Source organism: Phalacrocorax carbo, chromosome 4 (genome assembly GCF_963921805.1).
Source record: "Phalacrocorax carbo chromosome 4, bPhaCar2.1, whole genome shotgun sequence".
NCBI lineage: Eukaryota > Metazoa > Chordata > Aves > Suliformes > Phalacrocoracidae > Phalacrocorax > Phalacrocorax carbo.
Window position 1 is genome coordinate 43,030,107 of NC_087516.1, and position 26,313 is coordinate 43,056,419.

At 39.0% G+C, this 26,313-nt stretch overlaps 1 protein-coding gene across 4 annotated transcripts in view; it reads right to left on the reverse strand.

The window, feature by feature from the left end:
- The window catches only part of PALLD (palladin, cytoskeletal associated protein), a 205,843-nt gene that overhangs the window by 63,705 nt on the left and 115,825 nt on the right, over positions 1 to 26,313 (reverse strand). The window contains exon 1 of one of the 4 annotated variants that reach the window (XM_064449750.1): positions 4,855 to 5,316. The exons of 2 other annotated variants lie outside the window; for them this stretch is intronic. The gene's annotated coding sequence lies outside the window, so the exon portion shown is untranslated. Of the gene's footprint in view, positions 1 to 4,854; positions 5,317 to 26,313 lie in introns of those variants that run through there. One more of the 4 variants, XM_064449751.1, reaches the window with a different exon arrangement.

Consider the following 26,313-nt stretch of genomic DNA (forward strand, 5'->3'; position numbering starts at 1 on the left):
CCACTTTCTTTTTGAAGTGTTCTATAGTAAACTGTGATATAATATTGGTTTATTCAAAAAGAAGAATTGGGTTTTTTCTTCTACATTTCGGACCAGCACACACAATATAGACCATCTTCTGAAACTAACAACATTTTGAGAAGGAATTTCAAGAGGAACATTTTTTTGGTCACACGAAGGAATTAAATTCCCCAATCTCTGAAGAAAGTCCTGGGAAGGACTGGAATGACTTCTGAATAATTGCTACCAAAGGATGGTGTCGCCATCCCTGGAGGTGTTCAAAAAAACATGTAGATGCAGCACTTCAGGGCATGGTTTAGGAGACACAGTAGATTTGGGTTGATGGTTGGACTTCATGATCCTAGAGGTCTTTTCCAACCTTAATGGTTCTTAATGATTCTAAAATAATCCAAGATGTCTTAATCAAATCATCCCTAGAGAGACAGGTACACTATGCAAACTAGGGAAAGCAGATGTGGATGTTTCTTGGCTCATCTCACACAGGTGCACCAGGCAGAAAAAGGCCCAGCAATAAGTTCAGCCCACTGTATTTATTTATTTATATAAAAATAAATGCTGTTTTTCTTAAACTCCTTCACTTTGTGGAAGAGGAAAGCACTGGGGAGTGCCATACACAATACACTAATTACAATCACTTTCTGCTTCAATAAAGGAAATAAAAACTTCCTGCTTTGGCAAGAGCTAGAATGTCTCAAGCAGGTGGGAGAAGGACCACATTAAGTGTCTGAACAGCCATGCAGAGGGAAAATATTTCCTAAATTTTCTATTCATGTGCTGAATCGGAAAGTATACTTCACATAGGTAAAAAAGAACTGCCTTAGTTATTGGTTCTCCTTCTATAATAATGATGATGGCATAATAAGCATTTTTTTTAAATTATATGAACACAAAAACATTAAATGATCTGTAAAGCTCCGGGAAGTTCTGACACTTGTAGTCACAAAAGACTCTCTTCTTCACTTCCTGCAGAATAAGAGGTTAAAATGAGTCTTCTGGGCATACTATAACTTGGTTAATAATAACTCTGTATGTATTCTTCCTAATTCTTCCAAATGGATGTATTATTACTATGAAATCATTGTTCAGTATTGCTATTACTGAGTGGGAGCTTCAATCCAAAGGGAACTTTATTACTTAATCTAGCACTGAAATGCTATCTGTTAAGAAAGTGGGAATATTTCCAAGATGGAAGATTATTCATGAACACAAAATTCCATAGGCATATTTTGATTAAATAATATTCCCATGATGAAAGATTTCCAGCCAATGATTATGTTCTCAAGAATATACGGGACTATCAGTTAATTAATATGTTCTACATAACCCTGATAATTCTATTGGGAAAATAAAATGTTAGAGCCACCAACTCTTCTCAGGTCAGTAAAGGTCCAGTGAATCCTCCAAATACTTGCAGACTGTTTTCTTGGAGAGTAAACATCAAATGAAAAGACACATGACAATAACAATCCATTCCATATGGTAATTATGTAACCAATAGTGCATATGCTTATCTTCATCTTATAGACAGTTTCTCCTCACTGCACCCCATGCACTTCCCTTATCTACATATTTTCATCTTAGAAATTCAGTTTTTTAAAACCAAATGTCTTTACCTTCATGTCTTTCAGGTTTAGTGCCTACCACTATTCATACAGGAAATGATGCTGTACACACAGAGAAAACCTATGACATCACACCAACTGATGCTCTACTCTGCTCTCGGGCACATGGGTCCACATTAACATCGGCATGAGTAAAATCACAAAGCAGCTACTTTAAGCAAAGCTGGCTGAGAAATTAATTTGCTGTTTGAATAATACAATAATTTCCCATCAAATACATTATTTTACCAGTCGGATCAGTTTACTTTGCCCAGCTGAGAACCAGGCAAGTTTAAATAAGGCAAGTCTCTCTCATGTGACATTTTGAAGCAGAGTAAAAGGAAGAGAGACATTCAAAACCTGCCTGGATGTGTTCCTGTGCCCCCTGCTCTAGGTGTCCCTGCTCACGCAGCAGGGTTGGACAAGATGATCTCCAGAGGTCCCTTCCAACCCCTACCATTCTGTGATTCTGTAATTCTGTAGAGGAGAGAAAGAAGGAGTTCTCCATGTAAGCAGGTTGACCAGCATCCCGCAGGTCACTTCCAGCCAGACCGCTCCCTTTGCCTTCCAGTGCCCAAAACCCAACAGCTGAACATTACTCAGATTTACCACTGTGTCCTTGCAGAGATGGAGGCATGCTGTTCTAACATAGCTATTAGAAATGGCTGTCGCAGTCATACAGACCACAAAGTGGATGACAAAACTGCAACCCCACTCCTGTTTGTGGAGAGGTTAGACTATCATGCCCTCCACAATTGTTGTATAAGCTCAAAAAAATTCTTCAGTGGAGGGAAGAGAATAGCAAGTTACTTTCTGTTGCCTGGAACCGTAGATCTCAATAATTACTTGACAATAATTGTAATTGCATAAAAACAATAGTTACTGTAGAATAACACTTTGCAAAGTTTTATATGTTGCAATTATCAGTCTCCGCAAAGAGAAAGCAGTAGACTCAGGGTAGTCAGAAATAATAGGCCCACAGTAAGAGGTGCATGAGTGTCCAGCAAGATGAGCTTGGCCAGGACAACCTGTATAGCTATTCTGCTCTTACCAAAAAAAAAACCAAAAAAACAACCACACACACAAAAAAAAACCCAAAACCAAAAAACACACCACACCACCACCAACCTCAACCTCCCCCCTGCAAAAAACCCCACACGCTCCCACCCCCAAAAGAACACCAACCACAAGAAAGTGAAGAACAATTTGAGGATAAAGAAATTTTTTAGGACTTCATTAAGTGTTAGAACAAAAAAACCATGTATTTTACAGCAGTGTTTTTTAGTGGAATCCTGATATATCAGGCTGTTTATCGTTACTTATATCACACTTTAATTTTTCAGACCAGTTTTTCACTGAAAAAAATATTTTTGTTTGGCTCTCATAAAGCTACAAGAAAAGCTCTGTGCCGTATATCTGCCAGCTGCTAACAAACCTTTACTACACAATTACCATTCTGATTTTAGGAAAACTTTTATGTCAGTGTATGGTAACTTGGTAAATTCTGACTTTGTGATTATCAGGTTTCTACTATTTCAAAAACTAGAGAAATGTTTTTATCCAGATGAGACACTCCTAATTCCAACAAAATCCTACCTGCATATTCCTAAGAGTTTCAAAGGTTGTTAGAACATCTGTATACTTCCCGCTCAATCTTCCTAGTTTCTTTTATTCAAACTCTTATCCCTTTGTCCCCTTCCACCTTCTCCAGGTCAGGGTTTTTCCTCCTGACCAGCAAAATTAGTACCAGAATACTATTTCAGTCAGTTTTTTCAGGTTTTGTTCCCCATCTGAAATCAGGATGCAACAGAATCTCTCTCAGAATCCTGTTCTGACATGCATTTGCCCCCTTTTTCATAATGAAGTGGTTTAGGTGCAATCAACGGACATGGGCTGAGAGCCATTTAATTTTTTTAATGGTTTTTTCCATCCTCTTGTTATCAGTTCTGTATCTTAATCCTTCTATGTCTGGTATGCATTGTGAATCACGGACCAGCTCTGGATGCCTGGAAACCATTGGGCTTCCTTAAGAACATCATCATAACTTTTCCCACCCCAGAACTCCAGTGTATTTCGTTGCACACAGACTTGTGAGTGGACATAAAACTTTCCGTACAATATGCAATACATTTTATGGAGTTAATTTCAGAAATATAAGGTTTGGTCCCAGGAATCATGGCCTCAGTTCAGTACAGCCACAGAATACTGCGGAGAAACAGTTCCTTGACCTCAAAGCCTAACGAAACATCCAATATGTCCGCTCCTATTTTTAGATGTATGCTCTGCAGTGCCATATTCCTTAATATAAGGCTGACCCAAATGTTCCAACAGCAGACGTTGGTTTCTCTTTGATAGCCAATACGTATCTCTGCTTTCCAAGTTTCTGTAAACACATCATTATAAGGAAGGCCAGTCTTACTTTTCCCAGCCTTCTTTCTAATTATGCGCCTGCTGCCAGGAAACTTTCACTTTTTTTTCCTTTTCTACTAAAATTTAAACAAATGCCTGCTACAGACTTGAAAAAGAAGGGGAAAAAAAAATCTCTAAAGCCGTTACTATTATAAGTTACAAAGTTACTAACACCAAGCTCCTTTCAACACTCAATGATAAACATTCAACAAAAAAGTTAGCCATAGGAGTACATCATTGCTAGGTCACCAAATAAGTCTTCTTTACAGACTAATGAATTCCACAGGACCAAAAAAAACCCAAAACAAAACAAAAAAAAAACACAAACCACTACAAAACCCCACCAATATTTTTCTTGATTTTGGTAATAAGCCACAGTAAGTTTTCTAAACCACCCAAGTCCCCAGGCATTACCAACTCTTTTCATCGAGGAGTATCACCCGGTTATTACAGAAGCCTCCTACAAAGAAGGCTGCGAAAGCACTCGTATTTTACTGCTCCTCACATCTTCTAACAAACTAACAAGTGATTTAGCAAGTCTTGAGCTACAGAGCTACAGACAGCAGCTGCCGCCACAACAGCATCCTTTCTGTATTTGGAAGCACGAAGGGGATGGCCAAGGTCGGCAAATAAAGCGCTTCAGCCAAACCCGGGTGCAACGAGAGCCGATGTGGCAAACTGGAAGGGCGAGAAAGAGCCGCGCAAAGAAGAAACACTCGGGAGAAACGCGGTCAGCCCGATCCGGTTAGAGCACGGTCCCGTTCGCCTCATCAGAAGAAAACCCCGCCACGTACGAACTCGTGAAAGCATCCTGCCATCTTACCTCGGCAGCCTTTACGCGGGCGGCTATCGCATACCCGAGCGCGAGTGTGCAGGGGACGAGGCAGCCCGGCGGCGGCGGCGGGAGCGGGGCGGAGCGGCGGGGGCCCGCAGGTACCCGGCCTATATAGCGCAGGGCGGGCCGGGCCGGGCCGGGGCCGGGCGGCGGAGCGCAGGCACCGCGCCGTGACTCAGTGGCCCCCGCCGGCGCGTCCCCGGCCGCCGGCTTCACGTTAAGAGTCCCGCGGGCGCCCCGGGCTCCCCGATGCGTGCGGGAGGCGGTACCGGGCTGCTGGGAACGGCGGGGAAGTGGGGGTTTCCCGCAGCGAATCGCCAGCCGGATCGTCTTTCCCTGCCGCCGCAGTCCCGGTCTTAATTGCTCTCCCCTCGGAGCTGCAGGAACCGGGACTTTCGGATACGCTTTTTGCCAAAAAAGGCTCGGGTCCCACGCTGGAAGTTCACCTTCTTCCCGCCAGGAACTCGGCATCCATAGTCAGCAGAAAAGCTGGAGAAATTTCTCCTAAAGCAGAAGCGGGCGCTGCAGCTGACTGGAGGGTCGAGGGAACGTCCCAGGCGCTTCCATATTGCCGTACAGCTGCACAAAAGTCTTGCCCGAGAGTTTACATTAGCTTTTCTGCGGAGAAAAAGTTTCCATGATTTCCACATCATTCTTGTCTCTATGACAGAGCTGGTGGGATGGCTACATGTTTTAATGTAGGCCTGCAGAAACGATGTCTCAAGTCATCCTTCTAAGCTTTTTAATGCTTTTTCTGTTCGTAAATAACACGCCATTACTCATCACCATCAAGTCCCTGAGTTTTCAGTTAAACTGAATTAAAAACTTTTTTCAGAAAAACTGGTTCGCTCTGTTGTTTATAAAACAGACGGCTAAAGTGTGCAATCATCTCCTGTGCCTTCTTCACCTGCCAAAGAATAGCACCAGGTTCAGAGCACATGTACTATATGTGACAAAAGTCATGCTATTTAGCAGTCTAATTACACAAATCCATCCCGAGTGTCAAACACTTACTGTAAATACATTATTTACTACTGCATATTCCACTAAGGACATAATTTGGAGGTAGATACTTCTTGGTTTTCTTCTTTTTTCCTACAAGGGGATGAAGACTGAAGAACAGATTTCTGTTGTTGGGTTCATACCCTTCCTACTAGAACCCATTTGGTCTGGATCCAGTGCTTTCTTACAGTTTACATGCCAACATCACTTTTATGTGTCATCATAGGTTGCAACCAATCATTAGTAAAATCTACTTAAACATCTGCCTAAAACAAGACAGACAATCTCAAAAGATACATCTACAAAACTGCTATTCTCAAATCCGTGGTCAATCCACAGAGGTAATCAGTGGCATGACTTGAACTTTCTACAGCACAGGCAGCAAAATGAAGGGTACGAACATGCTGCCTCTTATCTCACTACTATTAAACATCCTGGACAACAGTTAAGAGATTTTAGGGCAGCTGAAAGTAAGGGTGCTCCGCTTTCCAGTCAGTGTATTATAGTCCAGCTCTGGATGCCTGGAATCCATTGCGTTTACACAGGAACATCATCGTAACTATTTTTTTCCAACTGGTATGAACCCCCAAGAAGAGCAAGACCCGTGCCTGAGAAATTTCATTCTAGGGTGGATGATACAGAACAAGGTGGCTCTGAAATCTCCCCTGCTTACTCAACCCCTTCACCATCCAGCCCTCTTCAGGACTCAGAACTCACTCCACATCACTTGGTCGCTCCAGAACATAACAGGAAAAACAGAGGAATGTTGCCAACTAGGAAAAAGGGAGGGGGGAAATAAAGCATCTCCCCACTTCTAGAATAGCTAGTGACATGCCAGATCCTGGAGGCAAGATGACTGGCGCTGCACTAATATTCTTTCCAATTCTGGCACAGGACTAGGGGAAGATGCATGGTAGCTCATACACATAGTATTAAGAAAGTACAAAGATTAAAAAAAGCGTATTACTCATCACTAATCAGGTGTTTATATGATTTGGGGTGAGTATGCTGGTCCAGGATAGCATTTTATCTAACAAGCAGATCACAGTAATAGCTGTAGGTAATCTAACCCACAGAGCAAAGAACAGACTGATGTACAGTAGGCAAAGCCAATTATAGAAGAACGGTACCTGGACTTCACATCTCTCAACTGCACCTTCTCTTGATTATAACAGAGTGAGTTAATATTGCAGTAAACTGAGTTCTTGGACATTTTCTTCTGTCACAGCTCTTACATTGCACATATTTCGCACGTATGTTCCAAAAATTTTGGAGAAGAATTTTATGCCTATGCCTGTGTGCTCATGTTCACTTCATGGGGATGGAAGATGAAAGTGAAAAGACAGTTTGTGCACATCAGCTTAGCTCAAGACACTTGCCTCACTGTAACTCCACAAGCACAACCGAGCATGGAAAGTGAAAACGAAGCTCAGCTTACTGGGAACCAAACATGAGGCACAACACGAGATAAAGATCCAAAGAGAAAGGAAACAAAACCATATGCTTTACTTAAAGCTTAATATGATCTGTGATTCTTTCTTGTAAACAACTTTGCCTATCATTCCAGCTCCAGGAACATTTGGTTCTAGTTTATGGGGTTTCCAACTCTATGGGCAACATGACCAGCAAACTAAAATGAGGGAAACTAATTTACAAGTAAAAAGACAACTGCATACAATTCCAATGACGTCCTAATATTTAAACGAAATATTTAAAATGTAATGACAATTATAACAGACAGTTTTTTGGAAAAATGCAGTAAAAAACCCAACAACTAATTTCTGTGAACTAATGGAGGTAATGGTAAATGCCATTAGTAAAACAGACAAACACCAAACCACCTGAAGTTGTATGAGGTTTTTCTTGCTAGCATTCAAAGTCTGAGAATCTTCACAAAATTAAGATTAATTTTTTTACGTTACCCTGTAAATAAAAAGAAATTAGTATTGCTTGAAGTATGAAAACTAAAAAGGCTGAAAATGCAGAGAAAGACCTTATACAAAGTAATTACATCCAGAGCAATGTGAGAGGAAACAAATGAAGATAAAACAACTCAATGCACTTCTTGTGAGAGTCTGTCAAGTTCTTCAACTACTACAGAACAATGTGTAGTATTTAAATGCAACCTTTTTGCGTGCAGTGTATCTTCAGTGAAGGACGTGTATTTTCAGGGAGTGTGTATGCACTGCCACCCACAACAGCTGGTTTCCAGGTGCTACTATACTACAAATAATCACACAGTTCTATTTCCTTTCTACTATTTGCCTACTTGGTTTTTCTTCACTACGATATGCAAAATTTTAGCATCCTAGCTGGTGAATCACAACGATACTAAAAACTACACTGGAGCGTGCAATTCTGATCATGCTAGTTAAGACCAGATATCTCAAATTCTTTAAATCAAAACACGATATTTTTCAAAAGGAAAACAAAAAAATATAACTAAAAAATTCTGAGGTTTAAGGAGAAGTTGTGATTGAGATTCAAATGGTGTTTTCTACATGGGGGACATATATGACACAAGATTCTTTTGGTCTTAAAAACTGGAAATTAAGTCAAGAATATAGGCATACCTGTAAATCAGCCCCAACAGTATTCAGCTACCCACAATGGAGCTTTGCATCGTATAACAGTTCAAACATCCTTAGGTTCAGATGGAAATGGCAGTAACAAAGACACCGAAGGACTAGAAGAGGGAACTGAAAGAGTTCACAAGCTTTCAAACAGATTCACATGCAGCTGACTGATTTCAATAATTTATAGAGCAAATTCAGCAATCTCCCTGTTTTTCTTACATAAAGGAAATTTATCCCATTTATGCTAGCTATGCAAAATAAGCTTTGACATGCCAACCATTGTGTATTCCCAAATTTTTATTTAAAATTAAAAAAAAAAAACCTGTATAAAATCATACCCTTTCCCATACTGTACTTGACAACATTTAAAAGCTTTGAATAAGGATGACTAAGCCAGGAACAGGCCACTGATCTTCTTGGAATGCATGAGAGTTTGAGACTTCTTTAGAGGGCCAGAATGCAAAGTTAGGTTTTCCTGAAAACACAAGGGACTAACTATACCTCTGAAACGGCAATTGCAAAACTTGTACCAACTCAAAGCATTCAGCACTATTTCAAAAGTCTCTTGAATCCTGTATTATCAGCATCCTGTACTACCTGACTTTGCTGGCATTGGCAGACACTGAGGTCGTAACTACGTAAAGTGCTTTGTTTGGTATTATTTCCCGTTCGTGACATTCACAATGACGAACTAGGAGTACCAAGTTGTTTGCGGCTTTTGTTTTTCTTAGTACTTCTGGAAAATAAAGGATCACATGTTTGTTACAAGAAAGATTATTTGAACAAACACTCCCCATCACTTTCAAGTATGCCAATACACACCATCAAAGTTATCTGTTTTACAGAGAAGAAACCGTTGCTGCTAGAAGCCCACATCTGAAAGCAAATCATACTGCAAAGCCTCTCATCTAGTAAAATATTATTCAACAAAAATAAAATGAAAACAGGACCTTTTCCCAAATTTTTAATCATGCATAGAGGAAAGCAGAAATTAAAACTTTCTATTGCTGAGATAATTTTCATAAGAAGGCAATTACCATTTTAATGGACATATATATACCCCCACACATGTGCGTGTATATACATGTTGATGAAGTGACTCATGTTTAAGTCTTCTCTCTTTGTATAATACTAATTACTTCACCTTTTGGATGAAAATAGCAAAGGTCTTCAGGGTACAAAATTGTTTAAATTATATTGATTAGACTTACAGTGTAAACCCTATGATGGCACAGAGAAAAACCGCAGGTCAATTATATAGGCACTTTCTAACAAGGAACTGGAACAGTCATGGTTGTACAACAAGTGTATAGAGAAGTCAAGCATCCCAAAGGCTTCCTTAAAGTACCTAGATACATCAGTACCCACATTCTTAGTCTGTTTTGACCATGAGTAATCCGTGAGAATTTCCTGGCCTGTGCAACTACTGGTATAGAAATGTGTGTGAGCTCTGGAAATAGCTACATTAAATATAACAAATTATAACTTGGAAAACAATTCACTCCTCAAACCCAGAAGGATTTTGACCCATGGTAAGCTCTCTGTTTCACTAACCTCACAAAGGAGAACTATTTTGTATGTTTATCCAACTTTTCTCTCCCAAGCTATACAGCTGGTTCTGCCCTAGATTTGTTTCATAACTCTTGCAGCTTTTCCTTGTGCTTTCATTCTCTCTCACCCTATTACTCCTCTCAGATTCTCTAGTTTTGATTAATGAAATAAATTTCAGACACCTGTAACATATTCTTCGCTTTCAATCAACATATGAGGATCAGGCACAAAATAACCTTGTCTAAGGCTTACCCTCTGTGGTTTTGTTAGCAATGTATCCAGAGCTGCTTCTTTACTTCACAGTAAAATGGGCATAATGCTCTTCAGCTGTGATATTGAAATCACATTTGCAAGCATCACTATGGACCTATGACAGGTCTACCTACACTGCAGATGCTTAAATTTTTAGGAGGCTTCTATAAAGTCACAGGTGGTTGCAGCAATTCAAACATCACCCATTGGTCCTTTGTGGTTCCCAACTCAAATCTCAGCACTACAATCTCTTAATACTCCTCATATGGCACTACTAGCTTTCAATTAGTCACACTTTAGTAACTTACAGCTGCTGTAATTGGGAGGCCTGTCAGGAAAGATAAAGAAGCTGTTTCTTCTAAGTCAGGCTTCCTCACAATATTTAAAGTGTTTTTCAGTAGCTGTTTATGAGCTGATCTGGTCACAATTTCAAGATCAAGGAATAACTCACTTCCTTTCATCAGGATGTCATGCTCACAGGGCATTTAATTGTTTGCTAGAAAGGCTGTGAATTCAGGAGACATTCTGTTGCTAACATTTTGAGACCAGAGCAAACCAGGCCAATATGTTAGGTGTTACTGCTGAAGCTTGTGCCCACAGCTATTTAGTTTTCTCTATTCTAGCTTTCACACAGTCAGCAGAGATCACAGCTGTTCTTTCATCTGCTGAATGCTTCTGTTGTGTTGATTCTTCCTGCACAGAGTAAGTCTGAAGTGAAAAGATGAATGGTGTTCTGTGTCTTTTCCTACCAGGAATAAGACCTTTTAAATTCAGCCCATATAGGTAGAAAACAAACAAACAAAAAACAACAACAAAAAAAATCCCAAGACACTGGAGATCAGGATTGCAGGGTATAAATTCCATACCCATGTTTAAAAGAGCAGCTTAGCTGCATTTCCCATACCCTGGAATATTTCTCCACCAAGTCGTCTTGTTATGAAATGCTTTTCTACCAGAATTGTCAGGATGTGTTTTTTTTATAACTCATTTTCTTTCTTCTCTCTCTGCTACTCTTCTTAACTGTACACCTCAGTCTCTCAGGGGTGCACGTGTACCCTTTCTAGATGAATTTTTAAGTTTTCATTAGAACACTGCAGCAGAGAAAAATTCATAACGTGTTTTCATAATGCTTAAAAGTATCTACAATGGGATTTTTTCCCCAGCAGAGGAAGGCTCATTTATCTTCAAGCTGCTAACCAACGGGGCTGCCAAAGACCCCTCCTTTATAAACAAGAATCTATGAAGAGGTTTCAGAAACATGAGAAAATATGACAAACACAGCTTGAGGTCGTCAGCTTTGCTGGCAGAAGATCACAGAAGGATAACGACAAGTTCGCGAGCCTCCATCCCCTGTATTTACCGCCTCGCTTCAAACAACAGAACGCAGCTTCCTGCAGCAAGACAGCTTCCCCGCCGTCTCCCCCCGCTCCCCGCGCTCGTATTCTGAAATCCTCCGGCTCCAACTTCCTTATTTGGTTGCTGGGACTGTTCTTTGTCTGGCTGGAGCCCCGGGGCCGCGCCGCCCCCGGCTGGGCCAGGCCCGGCTCCAGCGGGCCACCCCGCCCGGGCCCCGGGCGAGCCGCGGCCATGCCCATGTAAGGAGCACCTTCCCCGGGCGCCGGCGGCGCGGCGCGGGGCGGGGCGGGGCGAGGTGAGGGGCCGGCCGGGCCTCGCTCCGCGGGGCGCAGCGGGGACCCTCTTCAGGGGCGCCGCCGGACGCTTCCCGGTTGCTCCGCTCGCCCCGCGGTCGCCGCCGTACCGTCAGAGGCGGAGGGCGGCGGTGGCCTCCCGGCCGGGGCCGCTGCCGCGGCACGGCGAGGCGAAGGGGAGCGAGGTCACAGAGCTCCAGCGTGAAAACTCACGGATTCTTGTCATGTTTGTCATTGTTCTTTAGAACAGGTCGCAGCGTGCCCTTTGGGGGTTTAACTGCCGCTTTCTGCGGAGAAAAAGGAACCCCTCAACAGTGCTACCTATTTTTTAAAAAGTGGCTATTCTGTTTTGCTACATGAACAAAGCAAGCGAGACTGGTTTTACTCTTGACATGCCCCTAAACTCTTTTAAGTACTGTTATAAAGAGCAGCTTACCTGCTGGAAGTCGGCGTATGTTTGCTGGCGGAGCGCTCCATCCTGTTACTACTGCTGCTTGATACTCAGTTCTAGCAGCACATCAGGCACTTCATGAGAAAAAATGTACGGCCTAAATGTACATGTGTCTGTCAGACCGACAGCAAGCAAGGAAGAACACTTAAGTAAGAGAGTTAGCCCTGCTGGTCGCTGTATTTTTTGTTCACGTCTTCCAGATTTTTGAACTTTTGGAAGTGGAATATCACAGGCATATCCATGATAGTAATTTTTAAAGTAAATACCAAGGAATCCTGCAGGAAGCGACTTCTTTCTTTATCATTTTTGCATTTAAATGGAAGAGTTCAGGAGAATATATACTGAATATGTCGACAGTGACAACTGAAACAGAGAAAGTGAATATGCAGGGATATCTCCATCAGACTAAGGAAATTACTGAGCTGGGACTTCTTACAAGGAATACCCTTCACAAAGCAATGATTCAAAATTAGTACAAGTCTTGTAAGATGGTCCTCTCCAAGGCAGTATGACAAGAAACGGTATTTTGCAACAAATTAAAGAAGAAGTTGTAGCTAAACTTCTAACTTTCTAATTCTGTTTGGGAGTCTGGAAGCATTCCCGTATTTCTCAATATGATTCCTTAGTATTAAGTTGTGAAAAGAAGTAATGAAGTAACGCTTAAAGGTCTTCTATTACTGCAAGCTCCTGTGGATGTTTGAGTGAAGTAGGAAACAAGTAGCAGACTGGAACAAAGAGAGTGCTGCATTAGGTCACTGATGCACTTATGGGGCAATAGCGACTGCTCCTGGGCATGAGTGCATTAAAAAAAATGATGAGGGAGAATGCAAAGATGCATTTATAAAGACCTTCCCCTAACGCACCCAACACATTAAGCCAGTTGTATTTTCAGCTCAACAGAAAACTGTCTCTGGTATTTTTATATTGCATTCTTGCCCTCAACAGAGGCCTGAATAAGTTTGTTTACTTGCAAGAAACTCTCAAACTAGAAAAACTTAAGGAAATAGCTTAGTAAGAATAGCACAAAAAGAAACATATTGACCACATCATATTTATATTACATGTATAAGCTACCATGATAAAATTCACTGCAGAAGAAAAAACCCAACTAACTTATGGCAAAATAAGAAACATAGGAACAATTTAGTAGAATTTATGTCCAGAAAAATCTCCTGGTTTCAAGTTATCTGTTTTGAGATGAATGTAATTAAAATGTTCATAACTGACAAAGAAAATGCTAAAAATCAAACTACACAAATGCTTTAAGAATAAATTAAACAAAACTCAAAGCCATACGATTGCCAAACAGTAATTTAAAACAAAATGGGATAGTTCATGGAGCTCATCCTCTCCACTGTTAAAGGCTGCAGCAGTACTGGTTTATGTCAGAACAACTCCATCATCTCCAGCAGGTGTTCAGGCTACTGACAAATAACTCACTGCGGATTCTGCAAGCAATTTACTGTTCAGGCCCTGTCATTTGACATCAGTTCTTCTGAACAGAATGAATTTTGCCATAACAGATATGTTCAGGGTAGAAGGACACATCCTTCGACCTTTGAGGGGCCGTTCTATGTTTGCTCTTTTGCTGTTGTGCCATATTTCCCTTCTGCAAATAAGAGTATGTCTCTGCCGAATGAAGAACTCGCAATGCTCTCAAGAAAGCTCTCTGAAAACTTAGATAAATGCATACAAAAGCTTAGGCCTCTACCCTTGCAGAAAGGACGATCTCCCAGAAATCTGGAAGTTACTATTCAACTGACTTTCAATGACAATTCCAGACCTCTCTCTGGCTGGTCAAACAGGTTTCAAAGTACAGATTTTCTCTTTCCAAATACTCCACACAGTTAAATTGCTACCATTGACCCCAGCAGCATTCTTTCAGCAAGCAGAGCATATGTGTTACCTATGCCTTCTTCTCATTTTGGTAGCTGCAAATTGTGCTTGCACAATTGAATCCTTCCTTCTCCTCCCCCAGTGAGTGCACTCACTCAGACTACTCCACTGCACACAGTAAATCAACAGGTGCAACTAGACCAAGCCTTGGCAGCATCTTTCTCACGGGCTTGAAGCACTGCCCTCAGGGAACAGCACCGCATGCTGTCCCACCTGCACTTCTGCCAGAGTGCACTCGTGTGTCCAGCTCCACATCAACGTTCTGGCAGTTTTATGTAGTCAAAAAACAGAAGGCTATACAGGAACAGTGGAATGGAAGTGTGCCAGGAAAGATCACATCATTAACCCGATGGGCCTGAGTAGTTTTATCACTTGAATATGAAGGTATTAGGTACCAGTACACAACCATTTATCAAGTTTAGAGTACTGGCAGCAACCGTTTCAATGTGCCGCTGGGGAACACCAAATACACAAACCACGAAATCCTTTACTATTATTAAAGGAATTATGAAAACAATCAGAAAACCTCAGCATTTTATCCATAAAACAAAACTGAATTTCTGTACTAGTGTTCAGCCTTGTAATAAAAATTAACCAGCACTGTAACATAAGTGCTAAAGCATTTAGTAATATTGTAAAGCATAATCAACAACACAATTATATTTCTCAGACTTAACATCTTTACATATTCTGGATATAGAGATACACGTACTGATGATAATATATTTTAATACAGAATTTCAACAAATCTCCTGCAAAAGTATGAGAATATATGTTGACTTAACCAATGAAAATAATTCTTTACAGATCTGTTGTACCTAAACATGTAAAACCTGAACACCATTTTTTTGGTTTTTTTTGTTTGTAGGAAAGGGGTTTGGTTTTGTTTTTTAAAACATAAGTGATCTAGAAAAAGAGGCACCTATGATGAGCAGTGCCAGACTCAGCACAGTTCTGTGTCAATTTCAACTGGTTATCTCCTGCTCTTTTGAGAATTGACAGTTTACTTCTATTCTTGGTTACTTTCTTTTAAACACTTATTTTTATTTGGGCAAGAAGATACATTTTGTCAAGCCTTTATCCCTTGGCTGCTTGGTTTATTCAGAAGCCTTTCAAAATGGACCGTGTTGAAAACCTCTGGAAATCCAGTGGATGTTATCAACTAGACTTCACTCATCCACATGGCTCTTGTCAATTCTTTCAAATTGTTTGAATAGTTTTGTAAGGTGCTACCTTGATTTACAAAATTTGCTTTGTTTTCCCAAAATGTCACATTGTGTTCATGATATTATTTTTCTAGCTTCTTTATTCTAGATCATACTGTTATTTCTACATTATCCACTATTTTTTCAGGGCTCATCAGTCAAGAGTCCCCTGAAACTCCCTGAAACTCCTTTTGAAAAATCAGTGCTATATTTGCTGCCTTCAGTTTATTAACTAAATATCATATTACTTTCATATCAAAGTATCGTCCCAAACCGTATTGGCCAATATATAATCGGTAGGCTTAATATTTTTTTTCCTAGACTCTTCTAGACTTCTAGATTCTCTTGAAAGAAACACACGTCCACACTGAAACCAACACAGCATAATCAAGGACTGCTTGCTCCAGATTTCTCCCAGAACTTTCCTGGAAAGACACGGAATGCACACATGCAAGCATAGGCACCATAGGCAGCCACTCAGACACAGGCAAAGAATGCTTATTTCCCAGTTTAAATTTAGTCTGCGCAGTTTAGCTGACCATTAAAGTAGGTTTGCATGGAATCACAAGAAAGATAGAGACAAGACATTTCTACCTCGACATTTTCACCATGATAAGAAAAACAGACAGTTGATACAAAAAGGAACCCTGCATCATGCACTACATGCCTGAACTTACAGCATAGCATTAAATATTTCAACATAACTGTGCAGAAAAGCTTTTCATGATGCTGTAACTATATCTAGAAAACTATTATTTTTTCTAGTATCACGGATTTTTGTCAACTAAATTTAAGTGGGACTCAAAAAGAAATGCCATCTTTTACTGAAACCAAAAACATTTGCTTAATACCAAGACTTTGCTCAACAATATTTCATTACTACACATCAATTTATTGCTTGAATTGAATCCTCATTTAATCTTAATGCATGCTTTTCTGATTACAAACCCATGTGAACAACATTAACAATACATATATCTGAATGAAAACCATGTGCATTCATATCAAAATAGTATTGCCAGAACTTTCAGTGCAGAAGTACTAAAACATATCCTGGGGGAAACCTGGATGAAACCTACTCTGAAATATAATGTAGTTATGAGTGGAAAAAAGTCCTACATTTGACTTATATTTACAGCAGCAGTCAAGGACAACGCTCATGTATGAGAGAGCTGGGCACAAATTCATGGGAACAGGAAGTGTCATTCTCCATATGCATAGTTGACATGCCCTGTTGTATTGCTTTTAGATCTGGAAAATGTTTGCCAACTATTATCATCAAAATGGAGGAGATACACAGAATGGCAGCAGAAATCACTGTCAGTTGCAAGTAGACAACCACTTTCCAGTCTGGTTTCAGAGAGAAATATATGCCGCATGGCTTTGTTAAATGAAAACTAGTGATACCTGTAGTGGTAAATAGTAAATAAGCACAGACTACAGTGGCAGAATGAAATTAAGAAATGACAGACTGAAGCTGACTATAACGGAAAACTTGACAGCATTGCTCCAGAGTTTAACTCATCTCAGTCTGTTGGGCAAAATAGAATATCCACAGATCAGACAGTGCCAAACAGAGAATAAAGCAGGACTGTAATAAAATTAACTCAGTGATACATAATAATTTTCATATTAGCTCTCTTGGTGCCCTGTACTAGTGAGAAATTCTTCCTTTGGAGGATTCATGTTTATCAGATGCTCAGGAGAACAGAACTTTTGAGCAACCAAAACCCACAGTAATGCATAACAAAAACATTGTAATGTTAGGAAGAAGAAACCTGGTTTCTAAAGGACAAAGGACTGTCAAAGCACAACATGTTACAGACTTAATTTTGTCCTTTAGAAACCAGGTTTCTTCTTCCTAAACATTACAACATAATTAAAAAAACCCACTTCAATAGTAATTTGCAATAACTGATCTTATAGGTAATGTACTTCTAGTGGGAGTTCAGAATGACTTAGTGTGAAGATTTGCGGACAAGGTTTTTATGCTATGTTTACATTTTCTGGGAGATTAAGAGAAAACAGTCTGAACTAAGCTGCAGCTAACATGCTACAGGAAATGAAGGAAGAGAACCAGACTTCTAAACAAAGATTTACATTTATATAATGGTGATGGCTATGTTTTGTCTTAGAAAAAGGAATGCCATTGTTCTAAAATACACAGAAAATCTGTGGACTGGCACTTCTCCCTACTTAGTGGATCATGAACCACTCCAACACTATATCAAAATGGTTCTTAAGAGAGCTCTTTCATCATTGTATTTGTTAACAGACCAAAACTTCTTGCATCAGCAAGTCCTCTCTCTGTATGGCAACCAAAGAGACACTGAACCAGCACAAGCCTCACCTATGCCAAATGTGTTGGTGTGAAAGCTACCAGGGCATTTTCCATGGTTGCAGGAGAAAGCGTTCAGACAGTTTGTTGGTAAGTAGTAATATACTCTTCAAAGTATAGCATCATCTTTTATTACACATATCCAGAGCACATTGCTAGAAGAACCTGCCATCAGCTGCTCACAGCTTTGCACTATTTCCATTTGTGCTGAAAAAATTCATGGCAAACATCTGATCAAAATATTTTTGTTGTCTCTTTTTTAAAGTTTTGAACAAAGAAATTTTAGGTGCCTTTGCAATTAAAGTTTTGAAGTTGAAATTAATAAAATGTGCTTCTTATAACTTAAGGTTATTCTAGCATGTGAACACTTCTGTAGAGAATTAATTTATTTGGCAGAGGATCTTACCAGTGCCAGAAACAAGTTCTTTTTCTCTACACTAAACTATGCCTATATTTGGCTAGAACATGAGCTCTTTTCTTTAAAAGTAAACAAACAAAACCCCTTCCTATCAAAAATTCAGCTTTGCACATGCTTAGTACGACATCAAAATTTCCACCCAGATTTTTTCCAGGAAGTCAGAAATCCATGGATCATACATGTAGGAAGGTCTATGTTAGATCTCTGGACTGTTACTGGTTTAGCAGGACTTTCCTAGAAATCCTGCTCTGAAATCACAGATACAAGGCATGAGGACTGAAAGCAAGGAGTTTGTCTCTCTTGCATTCCCAGCCTTTGCCCAAGGTGATGACAGGGCAACCGGATGAAATTCTGTATGAAAGTGAGAGAGTAGAGATTACAGAGAATCACAGGAGATTATAAACTTGTACTTTATAAACTCCTTTTCTCATAATTTTTTTGTGATATATATGGGTAGAAATGGATGAACAAACCTGTCCAAATTAGTTTTAACTTCAATTTTCATCCAGTCTTACATGCTCAACTTCCACAAAAATCTTTTGAGAGAGTTTGCACCATACATCTCTTTCTGGGCTTCTTACCAGTATTTTTGGGAAGCATCAAGTCTTGCACACATCAGCTGTTCAGCTGAGTTGAAAATAAACTGCAAAGGAATACGGTGTCATAAAAGTTCATTTCCAGAAAGAAAGTACTTTTAAGACAAATTTGTTTATAGTGTAGTAACCCTGAATATTAAAATGCTACATTTCATTGAACAAGGATTATTGGAACGTTTTTGTAAAAATCTGTGAAGTGTAATATATGATTGCATGTTTTGATGCCTCTCTAACATACGTACGACCTCTTATTCTAAATTACTTCACAACTTTCACTATATTTTTGCTATCTAATTTACAGTCAACACGGTTTTGTTTTGGTTTTTTTTTTCATTATCTGGACAAGAACTGGTAAAAAGATTAAAACAAAACTTTTGCTGCTTCATCTTGAATTTTGGTTAAAACTTTACCCCTCTCCCTATGCAATTCTATTAAACATAGTGATTTTCTCCTTAAACTCCGTTCAAATATGCAATAAAATGCCCACACTTCGGCTGTAGGACAGAAATACCAATCTACAGATGTGCAGAGGATTCTGAAGTATTCTGCCGTTCCTTTTCGTCTCTAGAAGATGATTTTTTATATTAGAAGTGAAAATTAAATAAAAACAAAATGGGAAATCTCTTTAAAAACAGAGTTGAAAAGGTATCACAGAGTGGTCAGTGATAAAATATTCTGAAAAGTCAATGAAGCAGTAGATATATAGACTATCTTAAAAGCATTGAAATTCTATTTATCTGAATAGGCTTCCATTAGGTACAAGAACTTTGTTTGTATGCGGTTTCCGTGATTTAAAAAGACCATGCTCTGTAAAAATCACAATTTTTACTTTTTTTGTCTCGTATGAATTTTTACGAACAACATTTTGCTTTCACATGATTGTATTATTGTTTAAGATCCTGCTTGAATTTGTAACTAGGCTTTAAAATTGTAGCAGACTAAAAGAATGTGGATGGAGTGGACAGATAACATCTGCTAACTGACGACACAGAGGTGCTAACAACCTTTGATACTTTCTCTTTTACAGTTTTAGTTAGGCCACGAGAAGGCCTTTCTTTGGCAAAGCTAAACAACACAGCAACATTTGTATTCCAGAAGCATGACAAAGACTAGCATGTGAGGTCTTGATTGAGGAGTGCTTCCTGGACAGGGATGCTGTATCTCAATCCAAACTTTTAAAGGTAAAATTTCCTTTGAAAGGGTGTGCCAAGGGAGCAGTACTGCAGGCCAGTACCTAGGCAGCAATCTATGGGATGCCAAAAGTTTCATGGACTTCTACAAGTATCCATTGTGAGAGCAGGTGCAACAGCAGCAGACAGGAGTTCTTGGGCAGGAAGTTTACTTCATGTTATCACCAGCTACATTGGTGACTGGTCATTCGATCTATTCACTAATTCTACTGATATCAACAGTATGGATGTTGTCTACTCTGATTAGGAAGGATAACTGGAGAGTGTTTTAAATTTTTTAAAGCAAATTTATCTTCTAGCCCAACAAATGCACTTATCCAGAGGAGTTATTTTAAAAGAAGTCCAGCTCCATTTGTTACATAGAGTATGATCAAAAGGGAAAAAAAACAACCCCAACCACCAAACAAACAAAAAAATAGTCCACAAACCCATAGCAAATGAGGATTCTTCCGTATCACAACAATATGTTCCCCACTGGAAAAGGACTGCATTGTAGACAAATAGTTCCTATCAATAAACTGACACTTACTGACCAAAACTGGACTTCGAAGAAGTTTGACCTCCTTTTCCCCAGCAATAGGGTGGGTGCCAACAAAGAATGACTAACAATTGTATTTTTTCCCTCAAAATTCTACAATTTTGATTACACTAAAACCATAATATACTTGCAGCAAGGATTTTGCTACAATATTATATAACATGTATGGTTCATATTTGGAGAAACATAACACCTCCATTAAAACACAACCCTTATGATTCATATACACTAACATATGCTGGTTTACAACATTTTATTGTAGCTATCTTGAACTTACAGAACTAGCAGAAACTTTTTTTGAAAAAAAAAAAAAAAACCCAAACAAAAAAAACCAACCAAAACCACTAGGAATTGAATAAGGTGGTGTAGTTAGGGGGGAGCATAAGACAGTTTCCCAGTATATTCATTGCCAAACATATTCTTGGATTACTGCTTTGCCAAATCCAAAGTAAACTTTTCTGTGGGTTTGGCATAATGAGAAGTCCCTATAGGTATCTTGTATAATGGAACACTGTTTATTTTGCTGCGGGCTCTGTTTAGTTTATGGAGAGTCTGTTCTGAAAGAACTACTGTGTTCCTTTTACAACTTTACACTCTGCCATTCTGTAAAATCTATCCTTCCTTCAGCTTATTAGGAGGAAAGGAGGGGATATGCAATTCTCTCCAAGATATTCCACTGTGTTAGTTAAAATTGTTTAGTATTTAGGATTTTGCTGTAGGGTGTTTATGCTAGAAGACTTTGGAAAAATAAAGTTGTTTAAATACTGAAATCAGCACTTACAGAAAATACTTTATAAGTTAATAGGTATACTGTCATGACCGCTATCTGAGAGTGTCTGTGCCTGGGAGAATACCACTGTCTCTAAATTGAATCAATATTTCTTGTATAGAAATTTGTAAACCAAACTCCCATTATGATTACGTGTTCATGGTAAAAAATTTAACTCTAAGTATCTCTCACTCAATATTAATAGACTTATAAAATAAAAAGGCAACTCACAGTTTTCTATAGCTGTAATGAGATTTTTTTGGTATGACCTCTCTCTCACTAGATTTACTGCAATTCCTATAAGTTATTTAAATATTTTTTTATTGTAGAAATAGTTTACAAATGTTTTGTACTTTAAAAATAAAATAATCAAAATCCCTTGCTCAATCATCCAATGGTTGTAAAATAACCACCCTCTGCAGAATTCATTTACCTAAGTAACACTGGAGGGAAGGAAAAAAGGAGTAGTCATGGAAAAAGGTTTGGAAATATTCATTTATAGGTAGCTGGGCAAATGCTTTGAAGAACAGCTCAATCTCTTCATGACAGGCCCCCAGGACTATTCTAGCCTCATAGAGGAAGAGCTCCCAGATGATGTGTGGTTGCTATGCCAACCTTCTGAAACCCCTAAAAAAGATGGGCATGCCAGAAGATTCAAAGAAGAAAAATTATGGTGGCAGCAGGTTTTACTTCAGCAGTCCTTGCCTAGCCAGGAACCACATGGAACTGCTGCTGGGAAGAAGAATATGAAAAAGCTCATATTTCAATCGCAGGAATTGTTCAGGGTGCTCTAGGGAGAAATACTCAATATTCAAGTTCGTCCCAGGATGCTTCTAGATTTCAAGCAGCAACACCACCACATTAAGAATCTAATCTATGTGCAAGGAGAAGCTGAATGCATAAGAATTATAAAATCAGACGGAAAAGTTTACCTGGGAAAGTACTAAAGATAAAAATAGTATCAGTCACATGACTAATGTGGAAAATTTATTTTGACTGGAAAAATACTGTAGAACTAAACTATGGTATGCAAAGTGGTATATGTATGTTTTTTACTTTTTATTTAATATTTATAATGCAAGAAGCATATTCGAGATCTTCACTGAGTATACGCAATCTTTATTAGTCGGGAATTAGTGGGGAATGCTGCTGGAAAGTAACTGAACAGCAATCCAGATGTAACACAGCTAAAAGCTTGATGACACATGAGCCTGAAATCCCTCAATTACTTTTTGCAGAACCACTTTTAAGCAGCAGTTCAGCATCTCTAAAAATGGGACAACTGGAATCAATTTAGGCTAAGCCATGCACAAACATGAGCAAATTTCTATCAAGGGATGTCTCAACCATGGCCACTTGACTATCTGTACCAATGTCTTTTCTCAGGATCCCATAAGGCATATCTCAAAGGGAAGAATTCCTCAAGCCTTTAACTCTTAGAGGGATAGTAGTATTGGAGAGGGCAGTTCCCCAGTTTGATTATTAGCACTCTGCTACTCTGATTACAACAGGTATACCTGTGACTAATTCAGAATTTTGTTGCAATATGTTTCCTTCTTCAACACAAAGTGTGATTTATGTCATAGTACTCAAAGAGCATTGCATTTAAAACAAAAAACCGTGTTTAAACAACTTCAGAAACAAAACAATACACAACAAAATGAGTCTTACCTTTTCAATAAATAAAGGAGTAAAGTCTAGCATGGTTACCTGTCTCTGAACTCTCTGCTGCACACCACCTCCCCTTGGTGCTGGCTGGCTTTTTCCACTGATGCACAAGGAAGCCGGCATCTCATTACTATCATAAGTTACTTTCTTCTCCTTGAAGCTTCTGTGTTACGCTTTAAGGATCTTTTGTCCCCCCCAGCCCACCCTAGGGAAAAATATGCAATACTTTTTTTGATACAGTCAGCTAGGTAATTACACTAGCTCATGTTTTATTAGCACCTTCAAAAGCTGTGCCTGTTTGACTGATTTATTTGCAACACTATTTCCTGGCTTGTTCTTCTCAGAAATACTGTATTGCTTCCTTTACTTAAGTACACATTCCAAGAACACAATGCATAGTGAAGTGAGGAAACAGTCCCACATATATGTAAACGGTAATACAGTGGGTTTTTTTAATTTCCTAGTGAGCAATGATAAAAACATGCCCTAAATAACACTGCCAGCAGAATGCTATGATTGATAGTATGGTCTGATATAGGGTCTGGGATGTGATTCTCAAAAAACAAAGGAAGCCTGATAATTCTGATCCCTAAATGTACTTTCTTATCCTACTTTAATCAGATATTGCCCGGACAGCATCCCGTACATTCTACAATAAAACAACATATAAATAAAGGTCTGGACAAGGAACTGCAATTCTAGTCACTAGTCTGGGAGACTAAAAGCCACCAAAGCCCAACATCACAACAGCCACTAAATCAAAGCTGAATCATTTCAGACAGAAAACTGGGAAAATAAAAAAAAAAAACCAAACAAAAGGAAAAAAAGCAACCCACACTTCAACAAAGCCTGAAGGAATCAGCTGGCTTCAGGCCAAAAAAACGCTAATGGAACACATATTAGCTGAGAAGTAGTGAAATAAGTTTCCAAGAATCATGGAAATTGTTTAAGATAAATACTCATCATACAGGGGAAAAAAGGCAACTCCACTGGACCATTTTCCAAACGCCTGATCCTGCATTCCTTGCACACCCTAATTCCCTTTAAAGTAATTATGAGTTTAGGCTACATGCCAGGATTATATAACTATGTCTTAAAAGACAAATGCACAGTAGCACAAAGCAAAAATATATATAAATCCAGGATTAGGAAAAAATCTCCATAGTTGGACAAACAAAGCTAGAAATTTAGAAAGAAGAGTACAATGAAAACAGCTAGGGGTGAGGCACATTTCTAATCCCTTTCTCTAGAACTGGGAAATATTGAGGAGGAAATTCAGAGTAAAGGGGGTGAAATTGGAACAGTTAAACAGCCTTGTCAACTAACAGAAATATTTGAGTTAGATTTCCTAAACTACTTTAAAAGGGAGTAAATGAACCAAATGCCATCTGAAATTGGCTGTGTGCCCACCACTTTGGTTGACTTCAGGGTCAGTAAGGCAGAGGACAGACAAAAGCTAGCATAGCTGAAAAATCAATACAGATATAGATAAAACACAGATGGAATTTATTATAGAGCAGCTGGAAATGCAGACAAAGAATTTTTGTGGATCTATACCGATGGTGTAACTTTGAAAAATATTCTCCAAGTATGAAAGTGCTTTACAAAACAAACAACTTTAAGAAGTGAAGTTAGACATAGCCATACTACAGAAAACAGACTGTGCTACTCAAAGTCTGGCGTAATGTTTCTGATCAGTTTAATAATGTTACCTTTGAAATAAGTCCAAACAGACTTAAGCCCAAACAGATCAATAAATCCCTCACATAATAATGTAACACATGCATGACAACATCCATGAATGGGCAGAAAACAACTGCCCAAAATAAAATGGGAAATTCTAAGCTGTTTCTTCCCCCATTGCTCTTCTTCTAATATACATTTGTGTTAAATTCTCAGGTACAATTTCTTGTACTGCGCAAAGATTTAAAGAATTCCTGGAAAGTTTTCAAGACATTCATTAATGACAAGATTTTTATTCTGTAGGGAGTCATGTCAGAATCAACACAATAAATGTTGCCATGAAGTATTGCTAGTGAGCCATTCTTACAAGAAAGTTTCCTTCTGTACAAAGCACAGGACAGTCAGTCATATCTCGTTCAGGTTTATATTTCAACAACCCCGTTTCTCAAATACTATGCACCAAGAGTAACATTTAAAGGATTTTTATAAAGGTGTATTGAAGCCATCTTCCATACTAAGGATGCAGTTTCACTGTCAGTTTAAGCTGACTGAAATTTGGCCCAACACTGAAAGGGTAGTGATCTGGCTGAAAAAAAATATTTTTTTTTTATTTCTTTTCAACGATAGCAGCTACCTAATTCAGCTGGCCATGTGGCTGCATGATTGCTGGTGCCTTCGCAGGGGAACAAGCCATAAGATCGGGGTTGGGAAATACAGGTTTATGCTTTTCACAGTAAAATATGGCCCTTGGTGCAGCCTGAGTCAGTCAACAAAACTTCACACCAAAAATAATATGAAGATACTAAATTCTGCTGCATATCTCCTTTGGGCATATGTGGTGCCTGAGACTGCAGATTAAGAGAGTCACTAATTATAAACTTTCATACTTAAAAAGACTGGACAAATGACACATAATGAGAATACCTAAAAAGCTCTTTAGAAGAAACCATGAAAATCAATGGATAGCAAATAGACTGAGTAGCAGGTTATGGGTATTTCCATGAGAGGACAGAACTCCACCTAATGAAGAAAGCCAGCTTGTTTCTGAATCAGAGTATGCTTCTCTTACCCTTTTTTTTTTTTTTTCTTTCTGTATTGATACAACTTCCTGCTTTCCCTACTTTACAACGTTAAAAAAAAAGCCCTTCTGAGAGCAAGGGCACGCATGCTCCATTAGATCTTGCAGTCCCACCTGAAATGGTGTGGAATGGCTTACTTAATAAACACTAGAGGCTACTAATCATATATTGAATTCACAAATCAAAACCAGAGACGTAGATCTTTTTCAGATGCTTACATCAATGTTGATGTTGGTGAGAATTCAGAAGAACTTGTGAAAACAACAGAGCATGTCAAGATTACAACAGCACATATGTAACACTAGGGAGACAGGTATGAATAGCATTTGAAGACAGATATGAATTTAAGCAATACTGTTTTCTATAAACTGCATCTCACAAATTAATATGGATGACTGCCATTCTTCAACAACAGTAAACAAATTCTTCTCTGTATGGATACCAAAGAAGTAGCCATGGTACTATCAAATGCTACTTTTTCTTATTTGTCTCTACAAGACTTCAGTGGGATTTTAGAAATGTGGGCAGCACGAAGGTCCCGTTCCCTCTTTAATCCTCCAACTAGCAGTCCAAGGAGTAGAAGTAG